This window comes from Helianthus annuus, chromosome 5 (assembly GCF_002127325.2).
Source record: "Helianthus annuus cultivar XRQ/B chromosome 5, HanXRQr2.0-SUNRISE, whole genome shotgun sequence".
Taxonomy (NCBI): Eukaryota; Viridiplantae; Streptophyta; class Magnoliopsida; order Asterales; family Asteraceae; genus Helianthus; species Helianthus annuus.
Window position 1 is genome coordinate 33,302,628 of NC_035437.2, and position 16,578 is coordinate 33,319,205.

The 16,578-nt window shown below is 37.1% G+C and overlaps 3 long non-coding RNA genes across 3 annotated transcripts; all 3 read right to left on the minus strand.

Moving 5' to 3' along the window:
• Positions 1-2,496: 2,496 nt before the first annotated feature.
• LOC110938706 lies at positions 2,497-5,581 on the minus strand. The gene is made up of 4 exons (XR_002591610.2): positions 5,151-5,581; positions 4,979-5,078; positions 3,259-3,414; positions 2,497-2,689 (listed from the first exon to the last, which is right to left on the minus strand). It is a non-coding gene; the product is annotated as an uncharacterized LOC110938706 (long non-coding RNA).
• Positions 5,582-5,659: 78 nt separating this feature from the next.
• On the minus strand, positions 5,660-6,129 carry LOC110938705. Its single transcript, XR_002591609.2, has 3 exons — positions 6,054-6,129; positions 5,901-5,959; positions 5,660-5,794 (listed from the first exon to the last, which is right to left on the minus strand). It is a non-coding gene; the product is annotated as an uncharacterized LOC110938705 (long non-coding RNA).
• A 156-nt stretch (positions 6,130-6,285) lies between these two features.
• Positions 6,286-8,465, minus strand: LOC110938703. Its single transcript, XR_002591608.2, has 2 exons — positions 8,120-8,465; positions 6,286-6,368 (listed from the first exon to the last, which is right to left on the minus strand). It is a non-coding gene; the product is annotated as an uncharacterized LOC110938703 (long non-coding RNA).
• Positions 8,466-16,578: the final 8,113 nt, after the last annotated feature.

Sequence of the window (16,578 nt, forward strand, 5' to 3'; positions counted from 1 at the left end):
GCTTTGCTCGGTTTGCTTATCTTCTTTGATTGTAAGGGTATGGGATAGAGTTTAGCCTACTGATAAGCCTAATAATCTAATGCACACAAAATTAGGTAAATAACCAATACAGCATTTACGACAATTCACGAGATTAAACCCTCACAACGATTAACAAAGTGCAATACTTAACAATTCAGCGGATTCACAACGAATAACAGAGCATAGTCCGAATTCGAACAACACTCAAATATTCAAGTCGAAATCACAACGAATCAATAAAGTATCAGCTCAATTTGAGCAGCACTTAATCATACGTTGGATAGTTTCAATCGATCGGATGTTGAATCGTAATAGCGATCGAATTAATACCCTGAATCGTAGCAGCACTTCGTGATTGTGTGTGTTTTTGGACTGTTTCCTCTATAATTCGACGTACACAGAGAGTTTCTGCGTCCTTGTAACTTCCTCAGGCAAGTCCCAAGGCCTGCTATTTATAGCCGAATTTTGGTCTTGCTTACGGACCGTATGCCTTATCCCTTACGGTCCGTAAGGGACACCTATTTACTATAGGGTAGCCACGTTTGGGACTAGGCCTGCTGAGTCACTGAATTCGAGAAATTCTTAGCTGACAACGAGAATTAAAGATAATCATCCACTAGGGTTTACCCCCCTTGAGTTTTAGGGGCCCTGATCCTGATTCTGATTGTTCTGAAACTTTCAGGGTTTCTGCAGAATCACTTGGGTTTCTCAATTTGGGTTTCCAATTAGACTAATTAAAATAATAAATAGGACTTTTAGTGAGAGTTGCTACATTCTCCCCTCCTTATAGAAATCTCGTCCTCGAGATTTACTCGAATAAGTAAGGATACTAGTACTAATCTTTTATGCTCGAGAAACTTAACAAGTCTTCTATCTAAAGTGGTTTCTCAACAAATCTTTAAATTGTTCATTCACTTATATGTCTTGAAGAGGTACTACCAACTATTCGTCAGATAGATATTTCTTAAAGTTGGATACATGAAATACTTAGGGAAGACTTAACCTTAGCCGTAACACTTAAAATTAATATTATAGAACATCGTAAAGTATTGAGTCTTGCACTTTGGAGAGAAGCATCGTTGCGGATTACTGTACAGGTTATAGTCCGGTTTTATCAAAAAGCTTTTCCCTTTTTAAAACCAAGTTCACTATAACCGATGGCTCTGATACCACTCTGTCACACCCCTCCAAAGCCCCACCCCGCCTTGGAGGCGTGACATGCCCAGGATCATAGCCACCAATCATATTGAACAAGCATGTAGTTTATTTATAAAATCCAACACAATATAATTGGTGTAAAAACATAGTTTGAGTTTACAGCGGAAGCAAAACATAAGTTTAATATAAGTTTTCCCACAACGACCACGCCTCCCAGTGCAAGCTCCTTAAGCTAGGGACCTAACGACCTGCAAGGCATGTAACAACGAGTCAACAACAAAGTTGAGTGAATTCACGGTTGGTTCGCTGGCTTACTAGCCCGTATCGCGGTCTCCCAGACATGTGTGCGAACGTTAGTATCCGTATCGCGTCGCGGCCCTACAGGCATGTGTGCGAAGATTAGTGGAGTGGCATCCTACCTCTGGAGGATGGCTGTGCCTTGTAGAAAGTTCTGTGAACTCACCTTTTGCTTTTGCTTTGCTCGGTTTGCTTATCTTCTTTGATTGTAAGGGTATGGGATAGAGTTTAGCCTACTGATAAGCCTAATAATCTAATGCACACGAAATTAGGTAAATAACCAAAACAGCATTTACGACAATTCACGAGATTAAACCCTCACAACGATTAACAAAGTGCAATACTTAACAATTCAGCAGATTCACAACGAATAACAGAGCATAGTCCGAATTCGAACAGCACTCAAATATTCAAGTCGAAATCACGACGAATCAATAAAGTATCAGCTCAATTTGAGCAGCACTTAATCATACGTTGGATAGTTTCAATCGATCGGATGTTGAATCGTAATAGTGATCGAATTAATACCCTGAATCGTAGCAGCACTTCGTGATTGTGTGTGTTTTTGGACTGTTTCCTCTATAATTCGACGTACACAGAGAGTTTGTGCGTCGTTGTAACTTCCTCAGGCAAGTCCCAAGGTCTGCTATTTATAGCCGAATTTTGGTCTTGCTTACGGACCGTATCACTACAAAAAATTGCCATCTAGTGGCATAAAAAAAGTGCCACAAAAAACCAAATAAATGCCACTAAAGGCCCATGTTGGAATGAGTGGCACACAAAAAAAGTGCCACTAGAAGCGGTGACACTAAAGCCATTTAGTGGCACTTTTTAATCAACCGCTGTAAAGTTTTGGATTTTTTATGGCACAAATTTTGTGCCATTAAAAACTTTTCCTAGTTATATATCTATTCTACTTTTAGTGGCACTTTAGTTTGTGCCACTATAAAAAAGGACTTTTGTAGCACAAACTGTGGGTAACAATTCATTCTAATTAAAAACACACTAAATCAGTTCGAATAAAATAAAATATACAACTATAAAATTTAGAAATTATAATATCATAATTTCAACTATAATTTCAATACATAACATATTCCAAATATTTACAGCATAAGTCTTCAGGTAGGAATATTACTATAAAAAAATTAGCTCCAAGCGATCCATGAATCTTGTTATCTCTATTCCTCCCATGCTTTACATGATGTCAACTCTGCCATGATCAACCATATAATTAAGCATCAGCAATGCAAAATATATGAAACTAGAAAAAGAATAGATGCATGCCTTAAGCCAAAATATATAGAATAGCATAGAAACCATATGTAGCATCTTAACAAAGGTGTCATGTGAGCAATTCTTTTGTGTCATATACATGTATATTGAAAACTGAAAACATGTTCAGATGGATCAAAAGTGCCTAAAATGTAATGCCATATGTGATTTAGAAAATAAAGAAAGACAAATACCAAATACATGTTTTCAGATGAAGATCCAACCACTAGCCACATAATATAACTAACTAGATATGTAATGACTATAATAGATTGGGTGATTACAAATAAAATCGAAGATAAATTGCCGGATTTGGAAGGCTTTCATTATGTTCATCTTTTGAAGTTACATCTACCTTCTTTTCAGTAGATTCATGCATAGTTTTGCACCGATTTTTTTTATATTAAAAGATACCATTCAGTTAAAACCTAAAAGCTAAAGTAAAATGGGAACTCTAAGAAAGAAAACTGAAGAAATTAAAGATGGGCATGATGATGATATGCTGACCTCCGTTATTCTATTCTGGTTTGAGAGTTATGTTCTTCATAGAAATAGATGAAGTTGTTGCCTTAGACGGTACATTGTAGGATGTTTCAGTTTGAATAAAATCACAAAGGTTGTCCAACTGAACGGTTCTTGTAGTCTTGATCTAGTGCATAAAAGCTGTAACAAAATAGAACATGACCCATTAACAATCAATAGACAAACTTCATAAAGAAAGTCACAATTGAAGATCAATGATTTAATAATACTACAATGAGTGAGGGAACAGAAATCAAGCTTCAAGAAAATCAGATCAGCAGTATGTCATACTTTAAACATAAGTTACACTATGTTGCTACATAATACTTGTCGAAGCTGGTAGGCATAATTTTATTTCCTTTGTTTTTTTATTAATATCTTAATAGTGGCATTTTGTAAGAAGCTTTATTAACTTATAAATTAGCATAGTTGCAGATGATGTAAATTCAATACAAGATACAAGTGACAATATGTCTTGGGAAATGGAGAGAATTGAACTCCCAGCCCCTGGCGGGGGAGGTGCAGGAGGAGGCCCACCTCCAGACACCACCAGATTAGAGGTGGCAGCAGGAGCCCCACCTGTCCGTTTGGGCGGAGGACGTGCGGTCCTAGGTTTAACTTTTTATCAATATCAATATCTTTTCTGACTCCATCTTTTTCTTTCGTTTGAAGAATTCCGACTTGTTGCTTTAACAACAGCAGTTGCCCTTTCGTCTGATTCGCTTCAAGTTGAAACTGTCTTTGAAGCTCCTTACCAATTCCTTCTTGTACGAAGCGGCTTGAAGAACTTCTTCTTCCAGTTTCTTCCTCTCGGTTTGTAACGTGCTGATCGTCTTGTTTGACATATTGATAAGGGTTGACATGACCAAATCATATATCTCTCTGTATGGGAATTGTTCCTAAACAGTATTAATCGGCCATAATTTTTTAATATGATGCATTGCAGTGCAGCCGCTACTGCTGCGATCGTGCAGCCGCCGCTGTTGCGTGCGGCGCTGCTGCTGAGGAGTGCATGCAGTGCGACGCTGCTGCTGAGGCGTGCGTGCAATGCAGCCGCGCAACCGCTGCTGCGGGCATGCAGTGTGGTGCTGCTGCTGAGGCGTGTGTGCGGTGCAGTCGCCGCTGCTGCATGTGGCTCTGCGGTTGCAGAGTCTAAATCTTGTATTTTAATTGATATTCATTAAATTTAGGAATCTTTTTTTAATGATTTAACAAGTCATTTGTCGAATAATGCAGTTTCTATTCCATTCCTTCAAAGCTTCTATTCCACTGATTTGTCAGGATTATATGAATATCTTAAGGGCCATTTGCACAGCTGAAGCTTCTATATATCACACCATACACCACTCAACTTATATTAAAGATTAATTCAGTGGGCTACTGCCTATCTCAAAGACCTACACGAGAATAGAAATAATAGACATGATGAATTACTATTTAACCCTTTATTTCTTCACATTGTTTCAGTAAAAGGAATAGGTGTGTATTTTCTATATATTCAAGTCACAAACATATTTCCTAGATCCCTATATAATATATCTTGCAAAAAATTCCCCATCCTGACCCATATAGTTTTATCCATACTTTTTAACTTGCCCATCCTAACCCCCTAAGAAATATGACTAACCCAAAACAATTCATATATTTTATACATACTGTACTACACAAAATTAAGAAACTAAAAGAGAGATTGAAAAGAACTAACCAGAGGTGACCAGATTTCAGTGGAAATGGCCGGATTTCAGTAGAGGTGACCGGATTTCAACGAAGATGGCCGGAAGTGGTTGCATTTTAGTGGAGGTGACCTACAAACACTATATAAAATCAAGAAATATGACTATATAACTAAAATAAACAATAGTATAAAAAACCCTAACCGTGTATGTCGCTGGAGGTGGTTGGATTTCAGTGGACGTTATCGGAGGTGGTTGGATTTCAGTGGACATATTAGCAGTCGCCGCTAATGCTGTCGCCACTAAAGCTCATAATTCTGTAGTGATAGGAGGCTTGAATAAATTACTTCTTAATTGTGACAAGCACCTTGGCATAGTTACACCATGCCTTAGTTAATGATAAATTAGTATTTTGAATAAGATATAATACTGTTTAAACAGATATATAATTAATACTTGTTAACTCCATCCATTTTTTCTTCGTTAAGTCAGTGGCATTTTTGCCTTTTTTGGTTACTTAAAGAGCAATCCGATCTTTTTCACTTTATGTACAAGCATTTAAAATACCCATGACCGAATCCATTACACCGAATTGCCCTTTAAGTTAACAAAAAAGACAGAATACCCCTGACTTAATGGAGAAAAATGGATGGAGTTAACAAGCCGGATGAAAATGGAAAGATTTCAATCCTTTTGGATCCAAATGCGGAAAAACAAACCTTTGTAAAAAAATCGCAAAACTGGCCAAACCTCAAGGACGAAATGACATTTTACTCAATTGATAAAAGTATCAACAAATCATGAACTCACTAAAGCACCTTCACTCTTCAACCGATAAGCCAGTTTCCCTGCCATTAAAACACCAAAAATCAGTTGTTTCAAACCGAACTGGACTCAGCAGAATATTAACGAAATAAAAAGATACAATGTAAAATCCATGATCATTAAATATACCAAGAGATGTAGTTTTTCCACCTCCATTAGCGCCAACTATCATGGTTACTGTCGGTTTCCTATATAAATAACATCATTAATAATAATCATCAACAAACTAACAACATAGAAATAGAAACATGCGTAAGATCCCAATATATGCGTTACACAAACCTGAATCCAAGTTTAAGCTCCGTTTTAGCACCTTTGGTCATCAAGATACCCAGTGAATTCTTCTTCAAAGCATCCTACATAATATACCAATAAGAAAGGGGTGAAAATTTTTCGGAAGCTAGTAATGTTTTGCAGTGTACTTTATTTTCATTTACATGTAACGTTTTGCAGTGAAAAATTATAAATTAAAATCACATTCACAACACTTGCCTTTATTTCAGTTCCTGATTTAAGCTTTCCAGCATATATATCATCCCGCAAGCTCTCAACAATCTTTATTGTGATCTTTGGGCCAAAATCCGACACCAAAAATGCCTAAAAGCATAGAAGATAAGACATATTTTCATTGAATAATTTACTAACCTATGCACGTGACTGATTACTGATCATCAAATTTCTATCTTTTATGAGCACAAAACAAGTTTCGGGTTTGGTTGTAAGCAGTCTGTGTTTTCAGCTGTTTGACATGGTAAAAAATAATTAAAATAAAAACCCACCAAAAACCCAACAAATTAATTACATATTCAATCTGATTATTTCCATTACTTTGTTTTCTGACAACATTTAATCTGATATTTGGACTGTAGATATTCTGAATCATAATCAATAATTGCCTAACATATTTATATAATAATCACCTCTCAGAAGTAAACAATAGTTTTTCATTGACCAAATCCTTTAGTCATCTAATCGCAAATCATTACCATTCAAATCCAATGTCATTCCTGTTGTAGCAGTTCTCCCTAATCAATACTAAAATTCACATAAATCTTCCAATAAAAAATGTTACAGAACTACATCTTCAGTTTTGATATGATTCGGTTCAGAATCTTTTTAGTATTTTTGCACTACCTATTGGTAGACATAAAATACATCTCAATCAGTTCTGCACCTAATTACATATCTTAACCACTCAAATCCCATTTTACTTCAGTTACACCAATTCTCCCTAATAAACACTAAAATTCACGTAAATTTCACAACAAAAATATTATAAAACTACCTCGGTACCTCCAGTTTCGATACGAGTCGGTTAAGATACGTTTTAGTGCTTTTGCACTACCTATCAGTACAGACAAAATCAGTTTTGCAACCTAATAACAAATCATAACCACTCAGATCCAAATGTCATTCCAGTTGCAACAAGCCTCCCTAATCAACACTAAAATTCACATAAACTTCACAATGAAAACATCATAAAACTACCTCTTCAATTTCTTCTACAACACAATTGGTATCAAAGAGATTCCAGTATAGGAGTAGCTCATCGATAACTGCCAAATTATCTCTCGATTTCGTCATTTCAATATACATTTTATTGAAAACAGAGTTGTGTTCAAAATAAAGTACCTACTTTTATCGTAAACTATACCGACCGCCAGTACCATACCGATACCATACTGAACCGTTATCGACGGAACAACATCATTACATGTACTCACTTTTACTAAACGAATCGGTTTAGATACTTTTTGGTATTTTTGCACTACCGGTATCGTTATGTTTCGGGTTGGGTCTACTATCGATTCGGGTCAGGTCAAATAATAATAGTTCCAAATAAAACAAAAAAAATTCATTCATTCAAAGGATCCGTTCTAACACATAAAAACGTGCGATTAAGTTTATTGTGTGGTGGGTAATCTAGGGTTAAACAAATAAGAGTTAAAATATATTTACAAAACTTCTCATCAGTTATATACAAAGTGGTAATAAACTTTACTTTAATTTATATATTGTATAAATATTTAGGATATATAAAGTGGTAATAAACTTTACTTTAATTTATATATTGTATACATAATTAGGAAAGATAATTGGGGAGAGGTGATCCTATATAATTTTTAAAATTTCCGGACAAAAAATCGGAACCTATACACTTCTACCCAAAACATTGGGGTGGGCGGGTGCACCCCCGGGCACCAAGTAACCTCCGCCACTGGTATCAGTTCGTCTATATACATCTCAATCAGTTCTGCACAGCCATAACCACTCACATCCAAATGTCATTCCACTTAGCAATGCTCTCTAATCAACAATTAAATTCACATAAACATTTACAAAAGTACCTCTTCAATCTCATCCAGAACTCGATCCGTATCCGACAGATTCCAATACAGCAACAACTCATCAATAACCGCCAAATTATCTCTCGTTTTCATAAATCCACTGGAGAATATCTTCTCGACGTCTTTCTTCGCCTTCTCTTTGATCAACCGTCCTAGTTTGGTGAAGAATCCGGTCTCGGAACCGGCAACAGAGCACCGGAGGGTTGAGAAGTGAGGGCCGCCGGTGGCCGGAGAGTTGAGGCGGAGGAGGTGCAGCGGAGAGAGGTGATGGAAGACGGTGGTTGAGCTAGGGTTTGAGATGAAGGTTCTGGATGATGTGGAGAGGTTTTCAGAGAGTGAGAGTTAAGATGAAGATGCCATTTGGTTGAAGAGGAATAGGGATTTTGGGCGGAAAAAAATTTAGGGGAAATTTTGTGGAGGGAAATAAGAAAATTTTGGATAAGTGTTTTAAAATTTCAGTGTTTGTTAAAAATTAAAAGTTTAGTGATAGTGGTGTTAAATAGGTTGTGTTTGTGGGTTGACGGATTCAATTCGAACCTGAAAATAGTGTTAAATATAAGAGTGAACACGACATGAATATTAGAACAAGACTTGTTTATGACCCTATTTTTTTTATTTTCTTTCGCATGCCAATATTTTAAATTGATATTTAATAAAAAAATACAAATGTATATAAAACCATTATTTTTAAATATAAACTATTGTGATAATTTTTTATGTTATAATTCTGACAAGAAATATTCAATCGATATATTTTATAACATAAAACACATTGTTAAAAAATAAAAAAATAAAGTATATATGAGTTAAACATATCACCCTGCCACTTAGTCGGCTTAACACAAACCCGACCTACTTAGCTAAACGGACTCATGAGTTACCTTGGTAAATAAGCAATGTATTAAAAATATTATTTGATTAGCAACAATACTTGTATTACATTTGTGATTTAGTAACATAGGATTTAAAAGTAATAATTGAAAATATGCGTCAAGCAAATATGGCATACTAAAGTACTATTGAGGATCTAAATTAGTGTGATAAAGGTTAAATGTTGTTAAAAGTGTTATGTTAAGCAATTATGGCATACACAAAGTGCCACTAAACACTTAAATTAGTGTCACAAAAGTTAAATGTCACCAAAAGTATGCCCCAACCAATAATGGCATACACAAAGTGCCACTAAAACTTAAATTAGTGGCATAAAACATAAATGCCACAAAAAATGTGTGCCACTATATGGCATTTTTTTGTAGTGTATGCCTTATCCCTTACGGTCCGTAAGGGACACCTATTTACTATAGGGTAGCCACGTTTGGGACTAGGCCTGCTGAGTCACTGAATTCGAGAAATTCTTAACTGACAACGAAAATTAAAGATAATCATCCACTAGGGTTTACCCCCCTTGAGTTTTAGGGGCCCTGATCCTGATTCTGATTGTTCTGAAACTTTCAGGGTTTCTGCAGAATCACTTGGGTTTCTCAATTTGGGTTTCCAAATAGACTAATTAAAATAATAAATAGGACTTTTAGTGAAAGTTGCTACAAGTTAGCAAGGTGTCGGTTAGTAGGGAACGTACCGATACTCATGTTTAGATTCTGGTGGGCTTCGCCAGTCCCGATGTCAGATACTTTTCCCACGTTCTTGCTTGATCTCCCTTGGGCAATCTTTCCTAAGGTGCCCCATGTCATCATAGTTAAAAAAACTCTTGTCTAGGCTTTTGATTGTCATCATTCCCGTCCTGATAGTTCCTGTTGTCGTTGTTTACTTCGTGTCTTCTACTACCAACTTGACCTTGATTTACACGTTTTGCCCGACGCCAACACACCTCCTTGCAGTGACCCACTCTGCCACAGTTATCACACTTTTCATTTTTGCATTCCCCGGTATGATGGCGTTGACATTCTTCGCACTTAGGTAGTTTACCCCGGTACTTCTTTCCCTCTTTGTGTCTGTTATTCACCCGATCACTTTCTTGGAATTCAATGAGCTTCCTTTTGTTCTTTCCAGATGTCTCTACTGAGGTTTCCTTCTTCTCGTCGAGGCTTGAAAGTCTTTCCAATCTAAGTTCTTCCTTAGTGAGCGCCAGACTTATCATATGTGCAATCATAGTTGTTGGTGGTGTTGATGCTATCATCAAACTCAAGGATTGAGATGCCAGTTCCCAAATGGATTGCTCCATTCTCTTCAACTCGGGTTCCACCAGGTATGGGACGATTCGCGAGAAATTATAAAGCCTCTGCACGTGCTCTACTACTTTTGGACCTTCCAACTTTAGCTTCCAGAATTCTAATTCCAGCTTTTGGATCACTATCTGAGAATAATACTCCCTACGCATCATCTCCTTCTGCTCACTCCATGTTAACGCATATGTTGCATCCTCGCCCATTTCTTGAATCCTAAGATTCCACCATAACAGAGCCCCATCTTGTTGCAATCCGGAAACGTATGGGATTTGTTGCTCTAGCGTAGAACCACTCCTTTGCACAACGGCATCCACATTCTCAACCCATTTTACAAAAGCCATGGCACCTCCAGTGCCACCGAAGTTCAGGGGTTTGCATTCTAGAAATTGTTTGTAGGTACAACCGTTAGGTGGGTCATTCCTTGAGGTACCTTCGCTGCGTTTGTAGCGAAGAACCTCGTGCCGAGCTATGACTTGTGAGGCGCGCGCTTGCCATTCTGCCTCGGTCAGATGGGGGATCTCTTGATGAGACATCTTCTAGGAAGAAGTTCAGGTTAGTTAGGTCTCGTCTATTTGGGGAAAGTAAGTAATTGTTTGGAGATCATATGTATTTGCATGTAATAATTCATCATATCAACACATCAAGCAATAGTATAATCATAGCATAACCAAGCAACTTGGTAATTATATTTATAGCAAGTAAGCACGTAGTATCATAATTATAGCACACACATATAGGACGATAACGCGCTTAACGAAGACATAGCGACTGAGCTTTTGTTGGTCATTGGTCACAAAGTATTATCGCATGCTTAATGATGATTGGCTTCTCATTATTCCCTGGCCACAATTGTGTTGCCTTCCAAAATTTATCACATCAACAGGGACTCAGGGTCACCCTACCTTTGTCCATTAAATATGTTAGTGTATCAAAATTACACAGTCAGATGGGGTCTTCCAAAGTCTCCACAATCTCGGCTTGTCATTAATGTCCTTACTCAAATGTAATGCAATCTGCATAACCCAGAAACCAACTATACTGGTGACTGAGGTGGGGGAAGAAAGAAAAGTAGACTGTCGACATGCTTGAATTCCTCCTCGAGCTCGTATGTACGTCGAAGTAAGTAACTGATCTGCTGCTTGGCAGTAGGGAAATGAGCATCAAAACCTGGGAAAGGTGTAATAGAAGCAGGTGAGAGCGCAAAGGAATCTTGATGAAAGTATACTGGCATACACAGGGTGGAGGACGTGGTGTAGCACAAGCTCCAAAACTCTGCGAACTATACCCTCAAACTGTAGTTAACATTACAGGTGTACTTGTCCCGCGTGTAGTCTTCAGAAAGTGAGGGATGGTAAGGGTCTAAAATCAACATAGTGTATTATAGGAACCATCGAAATGGCTCGTCCAACGACGTGGAGGTGAATGTAGTAAGCGGTGCGGCCTGCAAGGTCGTAGAAAATGTTGCTGTAGCAAAAAGGGATTGTTACGCGAGTGCTGGCCTGGAGTACCTTCATGGGGTGCGGGTATGCCTTGAAGGAAAGCGATAGGCATGTTGGCGCAATGGACGTCGGTCTTCATAAGAGCAACATCAGCGGTTGAAGGTGCAGCAGTAAATGTCTTAACTAAAGTAGAATCACTAGGTGCAGGTACTGTGTCAGATATACGGGGTGCAATGTCTGGTAAGCCAAAATGAAACAGGGTCATGATGAAGTGAGGGTGTAGGATCAGTAGGTGCAACACCAAGTTGACCCAAAAGGTGCAGAAGCTAGCTCAGGGGCAGGCTCTGGGTCGTGTAACAGTGTGGTGCCTCGAGTAGGTGATAGTGCAGCAGCCATGACATCGTCGTCTGCGTCGGCAGTAGAAGGCTGTAATTCGGCTGTCTGTAAGGCTCCAGATGTCACAGGCTCAAAGGAGTCTGAAATCGAGTGCATGCTAGAATCAGAGGATAGCTTGTTAACAGGGGTCTCAAAAAGTGTACTTAGAACAACGTGCTCGTCATGCTTTCCATCACATAGGTGTTATCAGAAGGGCCATCAATAATATGCCAATGTCATCATCAATTATTCGTTGAGTAGCCAACCTTCGGAAGGAATGTCCATAGGAGACGCATTGTCAAGGATTGGAGTCAAGAGGTGCTCTCCACCGTAGTGTCCAAATGGTAAGGAAGACTCTCGTCAAGGAAACCATCAGCAAGGGTAATTCATAACCAAAGTCTGGTAGCACGGATGGTTGGAAATTGTCCTCATCCTTCGTCAGCATGTCAGGGTCGCTCTTAATGTCTGTCGTAAATATCTCTGGCGCATGTGTAATCTCATCTTCTGTGGCGGTAGGGTCACCATCATCTGACAATTCGCTTCCTAATCAAAGTGACATGTGTGCTGGTACATATTGGTCATAGCACGTATACCCATAGTATTTACTAACAACTAGCATATGCATATAAGAGTAATTTATCACGTAGTCATGTATTCACATTATCTTTACGAAACTTACTATCCTTCCTAGCCTCTCAGACTAAACTTCCCAATCTCTTAGAGTATCCTTCCCAGTCTCTCAGACTGAACTCCCTAGCCTCTCAGACTACTCTTCCCAGTCTCTCAGACTAAACACCCAGTCTCTCAGACTACTCTTCCAAGTCTCTCAGACTAAACATCCCCAGTTTCTAAAACTGAACCTCCCCAGCCTCTAAGACTGAACCTCCCCAGCCTCTAAGACTGAACCCCTGGTCTTTAAGACCAAACATCCCTAGTCTCTAAGACTAACTCCCTGGTCTCTAAGACCACTACCAATCTCTAAGACTAAATAAACCTCCCCAATCTCTAAGATTGACCCTCCCCAGCCTCTAAGGCTGAACTCCCTCAGTCTCTAAGACTAAACCTCCCTCAGCCTCTAAGGCTGAACCACGAATTTTGAAATGTGCATTTGTTTTTGTTTGTAAAAAAAATGTTTCGTTTTGTTTGTAAAAATGTTTTGTACCCTGGATCTGGACGTTTAGTGTATGCAATGTAAAAATGTTTGAAAATATTTTCGTGAGAGCCCTGATGATCATAGTCTAGACTTGAGAAAGAATCCTAGTTCGCTATGATCGAGGCTCTGATACCAAGTTGTCACACCCTGGCTTTTGCGGAAGCGTGGATTATTTGGTGTGACTTCTTAATACCATAGCAATCAATCACAACAATGCTATATGATAAAAACAAGAGATGTTCATTCATTTATAAGGTTTAGAAATGATACCACAACATTATTTTTAAAATGTCGACTCATAAAACAAGATACAACATAACATAATTTAAAACGTGTTCATACGACACAATAAAAGACTTGAATAAAAACATGGTTTAAGGACCTGTAACCCGTCCAGGTAAGGGTTACATCTCCTGAACCTACTACCCTGGATGACGTCTTTATTTAGTACGCAGCTTGACACAAATGCAGACACTTGCCAGATCCCTTAGTTTTCCTGAAATAGATGTAATTTGAAAAACAACAAAAGTTGAGCGAGTTCATGTGTAAGTGAGTACGTATAAACCTTTATAATGTGATTGTATGTATTAAAATCCCTGGTATGTAGCAATTAAGGAAAAAGAGATCACCATTGGGTTGCAAAGCCGATGACATGTGTGAAGTGATGCAGGAAGACTCAAACCTAGCAGATTTCAGCGTCGGACTCATAGTCACCTCATGGTCCACTCAGCGGACTCTGGAGTGGGGCTCGCTACACCCGAATAGATCTATCACTCATGACCCTCGGTCCTACAACGAGGATTAATGGCCTTAAGTTCTACCTACCCACTCACATGATCTAAGTAGTATAAACCCTCCTTAAGCTAATCATACCATGTAAGTAATGTCTGTAATATTTGTCGCATGTATTTCACCCCCAAAGTATAAAACTGAAAACAGTAAAGAGAAAAAGGGGGACATGAACTCACAGTATTGCGTCTTCGGTATTCTTAACTCAAATCTCCTCAGCAAACACGACTACCTACAATGTTCTAACGCCTATTAGACGAACGGGTCGTGCTTTGTCTTAGTATTTATGTTTTTGAGTTACGTTTCTGATATTATTCCAAGTTATAATAATTATATTTAGTTTTGGAATAATTGTTAAACAATATTTCATATTCCTACTTCTCAAGTATTTTAACTTTGTATTTTTCCTTCCAATGATGGGGGTATCTTATACATGTATTTTCGTATTTGTATTTGTATATCTCGCCAAGTAATGGCGTCGTATTTCGGTGTATTGTTCTAAATAAAAATATGTTAATATATTCCCAATATATATTTCCAAAACCATATATTTCAAGTCTCACTTAAATATATAAACTTATTTTGTTCAATCATGTATTGTCCCAGAAAATATATATTTTTCTCAAAAATTATATATCTTCTAAATATACCAGGAAAATATCTCTCAAAAATAATATATTTTTTCGTTACCAAAAATATGATATACTTGGTGATATTTACGAAATCATATTTTTACTTCTTTCATTTTTAAAATAATATTTTACCAAGAATATACGTGTAAAAGTATTTTCCTGAAATATTACATAAGTCATGTTTTTGTGTTCGGTTTCACCATATCATGTGTGTAACTTAACCATTTTATTCCTTGTAATTTTTGGTATTATTTTGGAGTTGTAATTTCCATGGTATTTTGTAAGTTTTATTATTTTACCCTAAAATAATATAACTAGTTCACAAAGTAAACAAATAGTCACCCAAGCGTTTTAGTATAAAATATATATTCTAAATATATACTTAACAAATTTTATTTACGAAAATCAACCTCCGGTACTTAGTATTTTTCTAATAAAAATCGTGCCGAAGTTTATTTTGAAAACCATGTTAAAAATATATTTGTAAACATTTGTTAGAAAAATATTTCTAAGTGTTGAAATTCTAGAAAAATTTCGCCAGAGTTTCCTTTGTAAATGGAGGTGTCCATGCTTTTTAGCATAACATTTTCTTTTGTAAAATCATTCAAACAATCATCAACCAACAATATATAATCTCTAATTACCAATCTTGACAAAAATAAGCATAAACAATAAACTTATGAACTTGAAAAAAATTATAAAAGCAAGCAGTAACTTACTAGCACACTTAGTAAGTCTTGTTACCTTTAAAAATGTGAATAGTTTCTTAAAAACTTCATTTTTAAAGGATTTGAACATTTGCATCTTCAAGTCATATTTTCTAAAAATATTTCTTTATGAAATTTTCTTTTTACACAAGTGTTCCTACACTTGGTTATCCACTAAAAATGTGTTTAGTTTATGTAAGATCCAAGTTTTAACAAAACTCATACTTTTCACTTGGTTCTTTCGAAAAACCACTAATGGTTCTTTAGATCTACAAGATTACAACCTACTTTGTTCTTTATTTTTCAAGAAAACATGTATTTTATTCAAGTTCATAGTTTATGTGTTCATATCTTGCTAGTTCATGTCTTTAAACATGATCTAGCAAGTCCATGTGATGAACCATATCATTTTATCTAGTAAACAACATACAATAATCATAACAACACAAGAACAACATGATTTCATCTTCACTTTAACCATATTTCATCTCTTGTTAGTTTAGACTTCAAGACTTTGATTATATTCTTTAGAGTTCTTACATTTTCACCATTCTTTTTACTATTAACCAACAAAAATATGAACAAGATGAAGTTCTAAGGCACTTACTACTAGCACAATGCTAGGGGAGTTCAAGAGCATAAAAGTGGTGGTTAAAAGAAGATGGAAGAGGTCCTTGAGCTTCCGAACGTACCAAGCTTCGTTGTATGATCTCTAACACCTCTGGATGCCCTTAGATTGGTTGAAGAAGCTTGAATGAAGATGGTGGTGGTTGTGTGGGTGGTCTCGGCCGTGGACAAAAAAGAGAAGGGGAGAGAGTGTTGTTGTTGGTGAATGAGGGGTGATGAATGTGGTGGTCCTCAAGGTATACTTATAATCCTCCTAACCTTATTAACCACTGTATAAATTGCTACTTAAACTCCAACATGATCTATTATAATAATCAAGATAATCAATGGGTGGGTCACCCCTTTAGAACCGGTTTTGAGGGGAGGGTATAGGGTTGGTTTCCAATGGATGGTTACTAGTTTAGTTAGTGATCTAGTTAAGTAACAAGTGTTTAGTTAATGGTTTTTGGTGTGTTATTAGTTATATAGTGTGTTAGGGTGTTCGGGGACCCTAACTAGCTTAGAAAAATAAAAACAATGTGTTTAACAATATTTTTATGTTCCGGGTAAAG